Source organism: Mustela putorius, unplaced genomic scaffold (assembly GCF_011764305.1).
Source record: "Mustela putorius furo isolate JIRA1106 unplaced genomic scaffold, ASM1176430v1.1 tig00001118_pilon_pilon_pilon, whole genome shotgun sequence".
NCBI classification, from domain to species: domain Eukaryota; kingdom Metazoa; phylum Chordata; class Mammalia; order Carnivora; family Mustelidae; genus Mustela; species Mustela putorius.
The window spans coordinates 2,496,648-2,514,516 of NW_025421577.1; positions in this window are offsets into that span (position 1 = coordinate 2,496,648).

Sequence of the window (17,869 nt, forward strand, 5' to 3'; positions counted from 1 at the left end):
TTATATATTAGGGAAATATTGGTGCTTTCTTAGTTTTAATAATGATTTTTAAGATTATATAGAAAACATTCTGATATTTTAGAGATGTCTACTAAGCTCAATAAAAGAAAATAATACATAAATATTTCACTTTCAAAAACTCAGCAAAGGATGACATAAATATAGCAGAGTATAAATAATTTTTAGAGCTAATGGAAACATTCAAAAACCATTTTTTGGATGGGTTTCTCTCTCCTCCACCCTGAGTTGACTAAGTAAGAACCTATGAAAACACAGTCACAATATTTTTTATAGCATTTGTCAAAATTACAATTATTCATTTACTTAATTATATTCAATGCTAGGTTGTAACTCCTTAAAGTAAGACCCATGCTATCTTATTCAACATAGTTTGCAAATATTCAGTAAATATTTGTTAAATGAAAAAATGAAGAACATGGATGATTCCCAATTCTTTGATCATTTATTTCTTACCTTTTTTTCATGTTTTTCCTTTATGTTAGCCAAGCTACTCTCCTAATCTCAAATCTATCAGCTGAAATTTTGCACATCATCTCCACTCAAACTCTACTGCTTCTGTGAAGTTTTCTTTCACTTTGCCAATCAAAGTAATTTTTTCATTCTCTGCGTGATTATTAGTCCATCATAAAATGATGAAAAAAGACATGCATAATTTCTATGTAACCAGCTATTTATTTGGGTCTGTATTACACTCTATTTACACAAAAGCAAGGACTCTGCATTTTAGTCTTTTTCTCTTAACCACTTCAGTAGTTTGTAAGGGTATAATAAATACCCTTTAAATTGGGTTCTTATCAGTGTGTGCACTGTGTACCTTTTATTGTATCTTTTTTTTTTAAGTTCTGGTATTCTTTTGTAACAAAATATTGAGGGTCTTTTCCCAGGTGTTCTGCAGTTTCATAAGGATCCAATAATGTTAACTAACACAATAGGATTAACAACTTCCTTAGACAAATCCAATCTTTCATACTGATGCTCAGAACCAGGCTGGATCTGTGCCAGAGTCTAAGCCCACAGAATGCAGAAGCAGGTATGCCAACAAAACAACAAAAGAAACTGAAAGAGAATTTGGAGCATGGGATTCTGTCGGTCATACTGAGCCCCCGGGGAACTCAACTAGATATCCCGAAGATTATAGTAAGATACTGGGATAAGTCTTTGGATGTGTTATCCCAAAGACAATAGTAAGAGATTGGGAAATTTCTGAGCCAAGGAATTCAAAAGTACATGAGATGAGAGGAAAATCTATAGAAATTGAAAGGCAATCCCAGACCAATACCCAAAATGCACAGAGTCACTTGTATTTTGGTAGGGTTGGCTGCAAAGCAATGACTCTTCTAGTTACTGTCTCTGTTTTAATTCCTGGTAATCTGCATGATAGCAGTCATGTGTGTGAGTGCACAAACATGAACACCTACTCTACAGCTTTCCCCTGCCTGCTCTCACCTATCCCTGCCTTCTGCCCATCTCTAGAATGGGACATGGAGAAGAGAAGAAGGGAAAAAAACCCAAAAGCCTCTCAACTGGATTTTCACAGAACAAGTGTCTACAGGAAAGCAAAGCACACTGCCCTTAGGCTCTGCATGTTCTGGGGAACATGGCTCTTCTATCACACCTTGTTGGGAGGAGCCATTGGGCTGGAATTCACATCCCAGTGACTAGGAAGGCCAGGGAAGCATGACTCAGAAGGGTTTCCAAGGAAGTAAATTATCCTTAACTTAGTGCTTTATTAACAGGGGAGAGCCAGCTGCTCTACTCTTATTCCTAAAATATACCCTTGCTTTTATGTTAAAATGAATAGAAACTTTTTCATTCTGTAAGTATATAAGTGCGTACATAATATACCTTTGTACTTCTGGCTAGATAATGTTATTCTATTATTAATCGATCTTCATTTTCCAGACCAATCATGTTATAAACTACTTAATAAATACTATGATGCATCACATTTTTTTCCAAAACAAATTGAATGGGGTATTGTATAAAATATAGCGTAAAGAAAGTGTGTTTTTAAGGATATACATAAGACAAGAAAAAGAAACTCAGAATTCTATTATTTGGGGAAAATAATTATTATTATTTTAGTTTATAACATGATTGGTCTGGAAAATGAAGGCCAAGAAAGAAACTCTGAACCAAGCCTAGGCCAGAGCTTCATGCTGAGCAGTTGCTTTACAAATGTTAACTCAGATTGGAATGAGAATTTAACCAAAATGAAGACATGGTACAGCACTAATATCTTTCTTCAGATTATCCATGTTGCCCACTCTATAGAATTCACAATTATTTGGAATCCAAAAGTTTTCATGAATGTTAAATAAACTGGATCATCTGCAGATTTTTTTTAATAGTTTTTACACCCAACATGGGGCTTGTTCACAACCCCAGTATCAAGAATCACACCGTCTACAACTGAGCTAGCCAGGGGCCCCGATCATAAGCAAATTAAGTGTATAAGGACTTATACACTATGACAAATCTAATTTTGTATTTAAAAGTCATGATGATAAGAAAAGATCCACAATGGATTTTATATCACTAAGATATGAAGGAAATACTATTTTAAAAATAAAATTTTCTCCATTTAAATGTCATTGTTTATTCAAAGCAGTATTAGATTGTAGTTTGGAATTTACGCCGTTCTTTAAGTACAGATCTAAGCTAATCTCTTGATCTGAAATAAGTTTAGTGAATATGATCGATATATAACATTATATTAGTTTCAGGTGTATAATGTAATGATTCAGTATATGTGTATATTGTGAAATGATCACCGTGATAACATTCATTCCTACACATAGTTACAGATTTCTTTTTCTTGTGATAAGAGCTATTATAATCTACTCTCTTAGCAACTTTCAAATATACAATATAGTTATAATACATAATCCAATTAGTGTATATTAACTATATAGTCACCATGCTGTGCGTTATATCCTCAGGACTTATTTACTTTGTAACAGGAAGTTTGTACCTCTGATAGTTTTCTTACTATTGATTATTAATCACAGTCAAATCTAACATGTACTTAGTATTCTGTGGTCATAAAGAACTTTCACATTTTCTTTTGCTTGCATTTCAGGAACTCTCTGGAAAGACAGCATCATTATTATATTTCTTCATTTTTCTAGAGCTAAGTAATTAAGAAGCTTGCCCAAGAATCTAGTTAGTAAATATCAAAATCTTTATGCTTTAAAGTCCTTCTGATTGACATTATAGCATGCCTAACTCTTGGCATCAACTTACATAGACACATCTTCACAAGCCCGTAAAACTGGAGTTCCCATCATTTCAATATTCAAAACATATTATCGTTTCTATATTTGATTCCCCTTCCTTAAACATTAAAGCTGTACACAGCAAGAAGTTAAGAGCCGAATTATTCAAACTCTGTGAGAGATTTAACCCATCTGACTTGCTAAAGAAAGATCTGTTCAGGTTATTTAAGCAGGTGAAAAAAAAAATGCTCTTCTGTCTGGTGTCCTAAAAATATGTTCTGAGAATATTGTAGAGACACAAATGCTTAGCTATCTCCTGGTGTCAAAATAAATTTGCTCTTGATTTCTACTGGAAACTTGGAAGGGACATACAGAATTTAAGAAGACAAGACCCTGAATCAATATTAGTTCAGATCCACAGTGCACCACGGAGGGGCTAAGTCCAGTCACTAGTGAGACAAAGAGCAATGGAAAGAGGAGAATTTTAATACGCCCATGATTTGACAACATCTCATATACCGAGTTCTTCTGTCTTATCAGGTGAGGTATAATTTCAATCCAACTTTATACAGGAATGATGCTGATCAATTATCACCTACATTGGTCTGGAACAGTAAATTCCTTTTTTTTTTTTAAGATTTTATTTATTTATTTGAGAGAGAAAGCATGGAGGGTGGGGGCAGAGGGAAAAGGAGACTCCCCGCTGAGCAAGGAGCTGACATGGGACTCCATCCCAGGACCCTGAGATCATGACCTGAGCCAAAGTCAGCCACTTAACCAACCAAGCCACTCAGGTGCCCCTAGGACAGTAAATTCTTATAAACGACAGCATATTAAAAAACAAAACAAAACACCCTGTTCCAGTATTTCATTCTAAAAAATTTGCAAAATAAGACTTCTTTGTCAAAAACAATGAAGATTAAAAAGAGCATTGTTAGCTTTAAAAGCTCTACCTGCCACCTCTCTGTGTCAGAAATCATTGGAATGAGGATTACATGCTTTCCCTCTTCAGAGAACATCCTTAAATCCATGGCCTGGAAAACCATGAATTGAACCCAAAATGTTAGTTCTTGTTCACCAATCTTTACAAAACCATGCACTGCCCCTAAGAGGAAAAGGGTGTTTTAATTAAAAGAACTTTGCTGCTTTGGTGGACATTGAAATGCTAGCAATTTTAAAGATTTCTATGCAAATTCAGAACCGTGAATAAATCACTGTTATCATATTATACCTGTGTAAGATAAAAGAACATCTTGAACTTTTGAGATTTTTATTGAATTACTCGTTGTATTTAAAGTTAGATGAAGCCCAACACTGCGGCTTTGGGATCTAATACAGTTGCTTACAGCAAAACCATCTTCCACCAGAAACAATCAGAGGAGTTGGGTAAAACACGCCATTTGCTTGAATGCATTGCAGAGTTGCTGCAAAAACAATGAATACTGTTACGCTGGGAAAAAAAAATAATAAATAAAATTAAATTAAAAAAAAAAGAAACTAGCATTTTGAGAGGTCAAGATCTTGGAGAAAAGGGAACCCCAGAATTGTGAACCTTTCTGCTCAGGATATTTGCTGGTATGTAACATAGAGCCAGAGGCTGATAAACCACTCGTAGGAATGAAGCAAAGAGACAGCAGAGTGAGGCAAGATTTGACAATCTCCTAAGGGGAAGGGAAGCAAAACTTGGAGTTTGCTTCTGGCCAGTCATTCACGATTCAGTGAGCCAAAATCTTGAGAAGGAAAGTGAAGGGAAGTAATGGCAAACTCAGGGGCTCCCCCCCCCCGCAACCCCACCCCAATGAATTTTTAGCCAGGAAAGAGCAAGATGCTAAAAACGAAACATAAAACCACCAAAAAGGCAGAGCTAAGTTATCCATAGTCTCAAGCTGATTAAGAGATGAAAACGAAGTCATGCTAAGTAAGAAGGGCCCCATAGAACAGTTGGTATCCCTGGAAATCCACACCCTACAATAGGGGGTAAAGCAAAGGTAGAAAAAGTCATGCCAAAATTGCACCCCAATTTTGAATTAAATGCCTGGTTGGATTAAGGTGATCCCAGTGATTTCATGTTCTACTTTTCCATGTTCAACACTTTTTATATTTTCTCTATTTTTATATTTCCTATATTCAACATTTCTTTCTCAACGGGCTCCTTCCCCATCAGCATTTCCACATGCTCAATTATTACCCTTTGTGGATGGGGGGCCCCCAGGGCAGGGGGCGGAGGGACTTCTCTTCTCTTCCCACTCCTGTGTCGCACTATATCACTATCTTGGCTCCATCTTCATTTCTCACATTGCACTTATTCCTGCGCTCAAGGCTGCCTTCCTTCTGTGGCTGACACGCCACAAAAATTGCTCATCAAAGACTCCAGTAACTCCATGACCCTCCATGTTCCTCATAATGAACATTTTTGGTCTTTGTCTCAGTAGCTTTCTACATCATTCCAATGAAAAGGTTTACTACTCTTCTTGTTCTGTTCTTTTTTTGTTTTTGTTTTTGTTTTTTTTTACCCTTTCCGCCTCTTCTTTCTAATCTCTTTTAGGCATTCTTTATGTTCCTCAAACTGTTGCTATAATTTTCTTTTCCTTCCAATCTCTACATGTTTTGAGCTAACTCTTACAGTTTCAGATGTCACTTATATACGATGTTGCCTCCTAAATGAAAGCCTCTAGCCCTATATATACTCACGGTTTCCAATCAAACACATCCAACTACTGTTTTGAATCTCCACCTGGGCAATTTAAATGCCCTTCAAACTCAGTATAATACAAATACTTCCTTGCAATAAGCTGGGAGTCCTTCAAATTTTATTATCTCAACCCTCCTGATATGTTGTCCCCAAAATATCTTATAAAACTGATCTGTTTCACCATCTAGTCTGATCTTCCACCATTTTTTTTTTCTTTGGCTGTGGTAGTTCCTTGCTAATAGTCCTGCACATCTACTCTTAGGATGTTCTAGTCCATTTTCCACCCTGAGATCCCAGGGGCCTTTTATACATTGCAGATCTAATCATGCCACCTCTCCACTTAATACTTTAAGAAATAATTACCCTTTGCATTAAGGACCAAATCTGGTCACCATCAAGCCCTGTGGCATCATGGTGAGCGAGTTTTTTTCTCTTCATTCCACAGAATTGCTCAAATTTCAGTTCCTTAAAGGAATCATGCTCCCTTCTTCCCCAGAATTTTTGAAATGCCATTCCTTCCACAATGCCTCTGTCTGTTGAGCTAATTAACACCTACTCATCTTTCCAGTCTTCATCTAAATGCCATTGCCTTAGGACAGCTTTTCCGGACATACTCTGGCCATATTACACTTCTCACATACTTTCTGTATGTTTTCCTGAAGGAGAATGTAATTTTGTGTTTGATTATTTCCTATCCATCACACATCCAACACCCCAATCCCAATCAGATTGGTAATACCATATCTGTTTTATTTCCACTGTATTCCCAGTACCACATTAGCTCCTGGCAAACTGTAATACATAATACAATATGTAATACAATAAATGTAAAATAAATGAAGACAAATGAATGAATAGATTCTAAGAAGATACAATACAGAAGTTCTTTGGGTATCCCCAGTTAACTAGCATATCAAGGTATAGTTGTTTGTGCCAGGCTTACTTGGATGGGCAACTTTCCTCCTCAAACCCTAAGTTCTCTCCTACACCTGCTGCACTATGATGGCTCCATGGAAACAGATTAAACATATCTTCATGGATTTAATTAGTAAGTCAGATTTCTCTCTCCCATTCATATTCCCAATGCACATGGATGTACACACACAAAACACACACACACACACACACAGACTCAACTTCTGGGAAAAAGAAAATTGTATTATTGTACGTAGGGGTGTAATTTTCTCAGAATGCTGCCATTTCAAATTTGTATACAACCAACAGATGAGTTAAAATATAGACTATTATTGGAAACTTATATTAACTCATTGAACTGACCATTTAGTTTCTGGAAAGAATGACTCCAAATTATTTTGGGTTTTTTTCCTCCCAGTTCTTCCTCTTTTTACTCTCAAACCTAAAATATATTTAAAATTAAAACAGAAAAGAATAGGTTTGAAATATGGAACTTCTAAAATCCTCAATGTCTAAGTGCTTCAGTCTCCTGTAAGTTTCCTAAGAAGTTGCTTGGCTGCCATTCAATCTTCAAGTGACATTAAGATTCCAGAGCAACTTATTTGATATGCTTACTTTCATACAGTGAAAAATGGGTAATGGAACAGAGAAAGTTATTTTAATATTTTACATTGTACCAAGTGCATTTATTACTGTCCCAAATTATTTGGTGCTAAATGTTGAATATGTAAATATTCTTCATATTTGGTCTGATAAAATCAAATTTTTTTACAAATAATTGGCAACTGATGAGTTTCTTAATATAGTTCATCAAATTATGTTCTTGAAAGAGGATATTCAGAAAATATATTAATAAAACTACCATTATTATCTGTAAGGACACCTATATTTTAATATCATAATTACTGCAAATAGAATATAATTTTGTCTCAGAAAGAAAAATCTGAATGTGTCATGATTTAAGAGTGAAATATCTTTCCAGAGAAAAATAAGTCTTTCATTGAAATACTTGCTTAGAAAAGGGAAAGGTTTTGATGATAGTGAAAGCATTTTGGATGATTTATTCACATATACAGTCCTTTGGAGGCTATCTTTGGAAGATTCAGAAAACATGCATATTTGCTTCTTTCAGAGGCAGTTGGCTTTTGTACTCTCTGATATCTTAACAACAAAGAACTGCTATTCAAATGTATTAGTGGCAGAAGGAGTTAGTATTTGACTTTTTCTAAAAATCTTCTCATATTTCCTATGAAAATTAATTCAATATTTTTCCTTTTGTTTTTAAGGCCATTAGCCCAATACAGATCAGAGTCTTAACTCAGAGTAGGTATAGAATTGATGTTACTTGAATGCATGTTGAATTCCCTACAAATCACAGTTTATTTTCTCATTATCCACACAATTTTCTTGTAATCATTGCTCATTTGTCTTACAAATAACATCCAACACTCCCAGTAATAATAGTGACTTTTGTATTTGGATTCTTCTGGTTATTCCAACTACAGTATAATTTTAGGGCTGGCTGTCTAATGTATGTGAAGTACGTTAAAAATGGCATTTATGTAAATATTTATTAGTATTTCCAAAGTGGGTCACCTAACTTAGGAGCTCAGAGTTTAAACACTTGTTCACCAACATAAACACTGCTTTCATATCTTTACCTAATTCTGTGGTTCCTTATCCAAAGACTATCCTTAAGGAAATAGAAAATCAGTGAAGAGTGATTTCACTGCCCCCAGCAACTGGTTTTGGAACTTCTCCACACTTTCTAGGATCTCAGTGTCTGTCTGTTATATACTACAAATGACAATCTTCAAACTCTACTAAAATTTTTATTTATCCTACTGGGTAACTGACAGCTTGATTTGTTTCATTTTTTAGGCCCAATTATGCTTTATTAGCATTAGCAATAATAATAACCGACTTTTATTCATTGCTTCCTATATGCTAGACAACCTAAGTACTTTTCAAGTAATAATATTTTCTTTCTGTATTACCCCAGCATAAGCTACATTGACTACAAAATGGTCAGTAAAATATGTTCAACAATTTAAAGATGTACAACAGTATATTGCTTCTGGACCACTGAGTTATTGAGCTGGTCAAAAGTATGTTATATTCTCTATGAGACTATAGCTGTACTTGATGCAGTTTTAGAAAACTTCAGTCCAATACCAAAAACATGGATTTTATTTTTCCTTATAAAAAATGCTCAAGAGAAAAAAAAATGACTTTATGTTGACACACATAAAAAGAAAAAGAGACAAGAAAACAAAACGAGAGTGAAGCAAATAAAGAATAAGAAATAGACTAACAGGAAGCCAAATTTATCTTGGAAAATTAAATTGGATGTACCCCCCCGCTCCACCTACTCTCTTGTCAAACCTTACAAAAATATCAGTGGTAATAAGAAAAAATATCAAAGATGTGACATAATCCTAGAGCTAAAAATATGCTTCAGATATAACCTTATCCAGCCTAAATCACATTCCAAGGCCCACAGAGGATCAGCAGTCACAGTCATGGGCTGATTGGCAGAGGAACAGAGAGTGCACACAGGTACTGTGAACGCCAGGCCAAGGTAACTTTTTGGCTACAGCCACTGTCTTCTTTTTAACACTGAGTTCTTTGTGGGCATTTTATAGTATAGTAATTATGATTCAGAGTATAATAATTTGACTTCTGACTTAATTCCACACTGACTATATGACCAAAAGAAGGGTATTTACATTGGGAAACAAATTCATTTCTCTACAAAATGTTGTTAAAGATATTGACTTCAGAAGATTGTTTTGTTGATTAAATAAGTGTGCAAATACCCTTTATGGGGTTTTGCCGTAAAAATAACAGCTGATATTTATTGAGGAATTACTACGTGCTAGACCCTGTTTGAATTTATCCATATGTATTGATTATCTTATCCCAGCATCAGCTTGAAGCATTTACCTTACAGAACTGGAAGGGATTATGCTGGAAATTAATGATATCAGGTAGTCTGCCCAGAGTCTATATAAATTAACACAATATACAGGAAAAGTATTGTATATAAGAACAATGTAATAAGAATGAGCAACCTTATTCCACCTCAGAGCTTAATATAAAGAACAGTACCAATAGCTTTAAAGATGGCATTATGCCTTCCCTCATTGCGGCCTCCTTCCTCATGTCTAGAGCTGATCACTAACCTGAATTTGGTGTAATTGCTCCTTTGTTTCAACTCACATTTTCCTACGTCTGTGAGAAAAAAAGAATGAGGGCACATAGATTGTTTCCATTTCCAATTTACCTTTTTTTAAGGTGACCTTTGATTTTTAAAAATTTTAATTTTAGGGTAGACACATTAACCAAAAATTTCCATTATGGTCAATGCCATGTTGGCAACCTATAAATATAAACAAATGTTAACATATTAACACCATGACACACTCTCATTACTGGTCCATGCATAATCACTTTAATTTCTTATTTAGTTTTTGAATTTATTATGTATTATATTATATAATTACATTATATCATTATGTGTGAAATCATCACCCATAACCAAAGCTAGGGCCTGAACTATAGCTTACATCTACCCCCCTTGTTTTTAATATATCATCAAATTTAAGTTCGATAATATGAAAATGACAATAATATACATTTTGATCCACAAGTGGAGAACCCTTACTATTAAATGGCAAAGTTTTGAAGACCTTATTAAATCAGTAGTAGCCTTTTCTACTCCTTAGCCTCTGAGTGATAGTTTAACAAGGAATATTTTGGTGATCTTGTAAGTCAAAACTAAGCTCCAGTCTAACTAAACTCCATTCTACCACATAGCACTTTCTAGAAATTTCAGAAAACTTTTTGCTTAAATGATTCCATGAGTCCCCACTTATGTAAACACACACACACACACACACACACACACACACATTTTACAACTCTGCTCTTGGTGTTAAAAAATGACACTTTCAGAAACAAGTTTCTTTTCACTATTTATGAGAATGATGTTGCTGTGAAAAAGATGACATTTGAAGAATTGCTGGAAAAGAATGATGCACTTAACCATAAAATTTAAGTCAAGGAATTTAAATGACTCCGACATTCCCATTATCTGTGCAGAATGTTCCCGTTGTACAACATCCAATATGCTTTGTTTGCTGTGTTTCTTCCAACTTTGTTTCTTCCCCTGTTTATCCAAGTCTTGGCAATAGAACGTTTCGGCCCTTATAACGTGAAGCTTATAACTTCTGAGACAAAGACTTGGAAAGCATGAGGAGACATACTAAATCAAACAATAATTCTCCAGTTAGAAGTATTAAAATGTAAGGTTACTGGAATTATGTTTAGCTTTTATTTTTGTCATTTAGAGTGAATAGTTTACATATTTCTCTAAGGCAAACTCATGTTTCAGAGGTCTTTTGGCTTAATTGTAAATCATTTTGTTCTGAAAGTGCTATTACCTCAGGTAAGAGTAGGAAAACAGATAAGAGAACTTCCCAGTGTTTCAGTGAAATAACAGAAGCTCCTGAGAAGCATGCCTAGACATTTTGTTTGGGATTCAGTCATGGGAAAAATATACCTTACAAGTGGAATTAATCTACTTAACAATGGATCTACTCTACTCAGGAAAAATGTGTTAGGCACTAAAGTCCAAACTTAATTACTTCAAATAATCTTAAATTCTAAGAATAGAAACTATCTGGAAATCTCTTTGGTATCTATTAAAAGTGTTAGGAAACATGACAAGTGGATCAGTGTACCATTGCGTTGAGATAGAGAAGAGCTGCCTGTGATGTCCAGGGTCTGGCCCGGCATGTCCAGGGAGGCCACAGCATCTGCACTTTCATAGAATGTCAGCAAAAGGCAAGGCTCCTCTGTGATCATGATGAATTGAGACAAAAATCATGGAGAACACTCTAATTATGAACACTGTCTAGGCTACAAGAAGGACTAAATATGCCTCTATCTTGGATAATACGAATGACTGCTGCTCCTTTACCAACTATACTTTTGCCTTGATCTATACCTCCCATCTTCTGTCTGAGGTTTATTAAGATACCCAGTCGTAAATTCAGCCACAGTTCCCAAAACCTCCAATCGAGAGCAAGTACCCACATCTACAAGCCCTTTCTCCTACTTGCTGATACATATCCAAATCCTGTAAGTCATTTTCAACACCATTTTACTTCTATGTGTCTTCTCCCTCCCTGAAATGGGTAATACAAGCAATTTATACAACTACAGGTTTGTTTTTGGAGCTAATTCTCTATCCCTTCAAATGGAAGACATTACAAATTGCAAGACATATTCTGATTTCATGGGTATTCAAGCATAGAAATTGTGCATCTTAGAATTGATGGAAAAATGCATTTTTACTACATTTACTTTCCAGATGCAGGCATGCATTTAGTGTATACATTAAACCTAAAAACTGAGGGAAATCTTTTATGTTTAAGGCAAGACACTCCCTCACAGAGATTCCTAAAATATTCTCTAAGGAAAAATGAATCTATACATCATATGACATATGAAGCAGAAGCTTGGTAATTTTTTTTTCAATTCGAGAATACATGAATATATAATGGATTTTTAAAAAGTATTTTAGACCAGAAATTGATAAATTATGGCCCATGGACCAAATCTACCCCCCTTTCTATTTTATAAATAAAGTCAAATTGCAATATAAGTGCATCTGTTCATTTATATATATTTTCAGTGACAAAGTTTGTTAGCTGCAACAGATCTGGTGGCAAGTGAAGCTTGAATTATTTACTGTCTGAATCTTTAGAGGAAAAGTTTGCTGAGCAATCATCTTTTAGAGTGAAATTTAAGCAATTACCTAAAATTAGGAATAAATATATTCCAGGTTCATAACACTTGTAAAATACATAATCACTTGCATGTAAACCACATTGATAATGGAATAAACAAAATCTGTGATCCAATCTCCTCACCTATAAAATCAGCATTATAATCATAGCACCTACTTTACATAGCTATATGAGGATTATGTCTATTAATATAGCTGAAGTGTTTGGAACAGTCCTAGCATATAAGAACTGCTAACATAAGTGTTTTCTGTTTTCATAGTTGCTTACAACCCCTACAAAAACCAGTAGCAGCCCTTACCTTTAAACATTAAAGCTCATTTCTGGAAAATAAAAAACACTGATGAGCACAAAAATAGCCAAATGAAGGCAAGCTGGTTTCTATCCTAACCCTGGCCAAAAATCACCCAAAAAGGAGAAAGAGAGAAAGAGTAAGGGAAAAAAGCATTACATGAAAAGTAATGTAATTATTTTATTGGAAGCCAGGAAACAATTAATAAAACTGATTAGAAGCAACAACATACATGATAGCTTTTCTGGAGTAAGTGTTCCACCATTAGATTATGAACAGATGTGAATATAATAGAGTTTTGAAACACCCACGTGCTAATTAAATAGGAGAAACCTAAACATCCAGCCACACACCCGTCTTCTGGAGAAATACCAGTGTGGTAATTAGTCTGTCCTCAGACTGGGAGTTAATTTCTGTGTCTTCCATTCTTACTTCACAGTGTTCCTTGGAGGAGAAAACCCTCAAGTTGAGGCAAAGTGATTGAGCAAATTAAGGAAAATACAGGGTAACTTCCTATGAAATTTTATTATATCTATATAATCTATATATCTCCAGGTAGATTTTCTTGAAAATTCATGGGACTGTAGAGTCTGACTACAACCAATAACTTTGTTTTCAAAGGTGACATTGTTACAGATTAAAGATTGGCTTTAACATTTCTGTTTACCAGATATCATCTTTTATTATTGAAGGGTGATTATTGGAAGGTGATATGTGATATTGGGAATTTAGTAGATTTCCTGTTTCTAAAGACAAATATAATTTTTCTAGATACAGGAAGAAAGTCTTGAAATAAACTGTTTTAAGTGTCATTTTTCTCTGCTTCATTTAACAGGAAGGTATATGGAACACGTGGTCGAAGGTTTGGAGCCAAGAAATCAGATCAGCAAAAAAACACAGTGATTCAGAAACAGGTTTCTACATGCAATGAATCAACCAAGCATTCAAAGTGCAATGTTTCCTCTCTCCCCTTGTCATAGTTTGAAAGAGCTTTGACTCAAATATTTGACCCACAGAAATTTCTACATGTTCTTTTTATTACTAAGTGACACCAGCTCTGCATTTAGATTCACAACACCTAATAGTTCTGTTAGATTAATACAGTTATTACCATTTTCAGGTTTGACTTCACCATGGTCATATAATCAAGACTTTAGAAAGCTACAAATTAAGCTGAGAACACTGCCAATATTCTAATTCTCTCCACTAGGTTGAATCAAAGTTTGGGAGAAAAAAACATAATAAAGGAGAAGTAACAAAGGGCTTGTCACTTTTATTGCTACATGGATATCGGTCTGGAGAAGACATAAGGATTTCTGAAAAATGGTTCTGTGGAATAGAATAAGTTCAGTAAAATATACTCACTTGCATATTACAAAGAGTTAGGAGGCCTATTCATAATAAATTTCATGCTTTTCATTTCACACTGAGTTTTCCTTTATAAAATAATGCCAGCCAAAAATGTTATACATGGAAAGACTTATTTGTAGGTAAAAATATTAAGAGGTCATTTTAAGAAGGAGATATCTACACATATTTCTATGAAATGACTTTCAAATTCTATATTTGGTGAGAAGAAAATGATGGAAAACATTTTGGTGGAGTGACTCTAAGATGTCCCCAAAGATTTTTGTCTCCAGTATTCATACCCTTATGTAATCCCCACACCTTGTGTTTGGTGGAAACTGTAACTTGTTTCTAACAAGAAGAATATGACAAAGGTGATAGGATATCTTAAATTTAGGTTACATATGTAACCTCCATCTTGCTAGTAGTTATCTCCTTGGTTTGCATCCTTTGGTATAGTGAGTAGCCATGTTAGAGACATCCCCATGGGAAGAAATTAAGGGAAGCCTTGGACCAATATTCAGCTAGAAACTGAAACCTCAATCCAATGGCCCAGAAAGAGAGCTTATACATGGAGTCTTTCCAAGTTTAGTGTTCAGAAGAGACACCAGGCTTATATGACACTTTTGTTAAAGGCTCTGAAAAGCCCAGAAACAGAGGACCCAGCTAGGTTGTGTCTGAGCAACTGACCGTAACTAAAATATTGAATATGCACTGCTTTAGGCAGCTTAATATGTGATAATTTGTTATCCAGCGATAGATAACCAATACATATTTTGATACTTGGAAGTGGGATGCTTCTATAACACAGTGTGGAAGTGACTTTGCAACCAAACAGTAGTTGAAGGCTAACAAGATCTGGAGAAACATAAATAAAAAAGCCTAAATTCCCTTAGCCAGGCTGTTAGTAGAGATGTGAACATTGAGGGCACTGCCACTGAGGAGTCAAAAGAAATGAGGTATGTATTCCTGGAAACTGGAAGAAGGGGGATCCTTATTATGTAGTGGTAGAAAGCTTAGCAAAAAATTTTATTGTCTCAGTTATGTGGAAAACAATATTTATATGATAAACTTGATTACCTAGTTAAGGAAATGTCTGAGCAAAGTATTGTATATGCCACCTCGTTCCTTTGTGCTATTTATAGTAAAGTGCAAGAGGAAACAAACAGAAAATGAATTGTCAAACAATAAAAGAACCAGAACTGATTATTTGCAAAGTTCTCAGCCTCATCAAATGGCAAAGGATGCTAACATTAAGAAATGATTTCCAGGCATTCTCAGAAAAATGTATTCTAGAGGTAAGGCCTGACTCGGAGATAAAGTTGAGTGTGTAACTGGTCAAACCTTTGTTAAAACTTCAGAAGATAAAATATTAGAGTATTAAGTCACCAAAAAAAAAAAGTCATTTAGAGAGATTAATGGTATGCCTAACAGGGTCAGTCAATCAATCCATAGCACATTTGGGACCCTTAGAGCATTGTTCCCCAGCCTCTACTGGAGCCAAGGTAGAAGAAAACTTAGCCTGAAGACATTTGGGATATGGCTTTTGTCTAAGGGAGTGAATCTCAATGAAATTCACAGAAGGCCCATGGAGTTTTAAGAAAATCTTGCCACCAAAAACACTGACAGTTTTAACTAAAAGAAGCAAGAGAATAGAAAATGAAATGATACTGTTAGTGTCCCCTAAATTTCTACTGGCAGTGAGCACACTGAGAAAACTCTTCAGGTGCAAACACATGCTACTTTACATGAAAAATAAGCAGGAAGACTCAGAGGACAAAAAGAAGAGCACAGAACACAGAGCCAGGAGCTCTCAAAACTAAGACCAGAACAATGAAACAAACCAAGGGAAAACTTGCTTTCTGCATTTTGGCACCACCTACCATCTCTGTAAGGGCAATATTTTAACACTATGTTCCTCAAGTATACTCTCAGCTAGTCTAGAATGGATGTAAAAAGATTAAAAGGAAGGTGGCCTATGTGGGACTGTCACTTCTCCTACTGTCACAGACTGATGTTGTTAGATGTAGAAATAAAGACTTTCACTAGCTTCATAGCTGCAAACATATGTGTTCCATAAGTTTTTCCATATGTCCTAACAGGTGGCAAACTGAATAGCCAGAAAGTCATTCAATAGTAGTTAATTTTTTTTCCCCTTCTTAATTTGCTAGGTAAGACCATTGGGATTTTGAAAGGTAGTAAATGTAGTAGAGAAATTAACACCTTTGAACAACTCCTGGAAAAAAAAGTAATAAATTCTAAACTGGGTACATAAATCTATAAACAACAACAACAACAAAACCAGTTTCAAAGGGTTACTCCTAAACCTTGAACATAATCAAGGACCTTCTAATATTTGTGCAGATGGATTTCAAAATCATTATGGATTCTTATTTGCCTCCCATCTGCTCTGTTTTGAATGTATGTGGCTGCTGTCCTATGCATCACTCACCATTGTATGCTGGGAAGACAGACAGAAGGCATGACAGGCAACTTTCTCTTTAGTTTCAAATGTCAGATCAAGAAAAATTGTGTTCCAAGATTTCTACTTAACAAGTTACACTTTTTTTGCCCCTGAACCTGACCCTGAAGATGAGATTTTGAACTTGGAGCAAATTCTGTAATAGGTTAGTACTCACAAGGACTTTGGGGATGGGGAGGTTAATGTGTTTGGCATGTGAAAGTGATATGAATACTTCAGAGTCAGGGACCAGACTTTGGGGGCTTCAGTGATGGCTGTTCACAGACTTTGGAAAGCCCTCCCCTTAAGAAACTTGCTTCTAACCAATAGGGTACCACAGAGTTAAGAGGTTATAACTTCTCTGATTAGAATTTCATATGAGTTTAACTTCTGTATATCACTCTCCTTATTACCTTCTCAGAGATGTCCATGTGCAAGAAACTGAGGATGGCCTGTGGAATACTACCAGTTAAGGACTGAGACTCAATCTCATTAGCCCATAGGAAACTAAATCCTAACAACAGATGTGAAGTTTAAAACATCTTTCACTGTTTGAGCCTTCAGATGAGACCACAGCCCTGACCAACACATTGACAGTAGCCTTGTGGGAAATTTTACAGCAGCAGGTGCAGCTAAGCCATCGTCAAACTCTTAATACATAGAAACCAAGAAGTAATAAATGTGGGCTGTTTTCAACTGCCAATTAATTTGTTATATAATAACAGCTTATAGAGATAGTATTTATGTAAATACATGCTTTAATATGTGTAGAACATTTCTGATATAGATACAATAAGGAGAAGAGGGTGGTATCTATGAAGAGAGAATAGGGCCTTTCTGAGATGAGAAGTCATACTTTTCTTTGTAAACCCTTTGTAGTTTTTGAACTTTTTATTTTTCAAACTTTGTGTTGCTAAAAATACTTATTATTTTTAAAGAAATAGGTCATTTTATATTTGTCATTTAAAAATTAACTAAGAATTCATCATATACAACACTTACCCTGTTAATTCTTTTTTTAAAGATTTTATTTATTTATTTGACAGACAGAGATCACAAGTAGGCAGAGAGGCAGGCAGAGAGAGAAGGGGAAGCAGGCTCCCTGCTGGG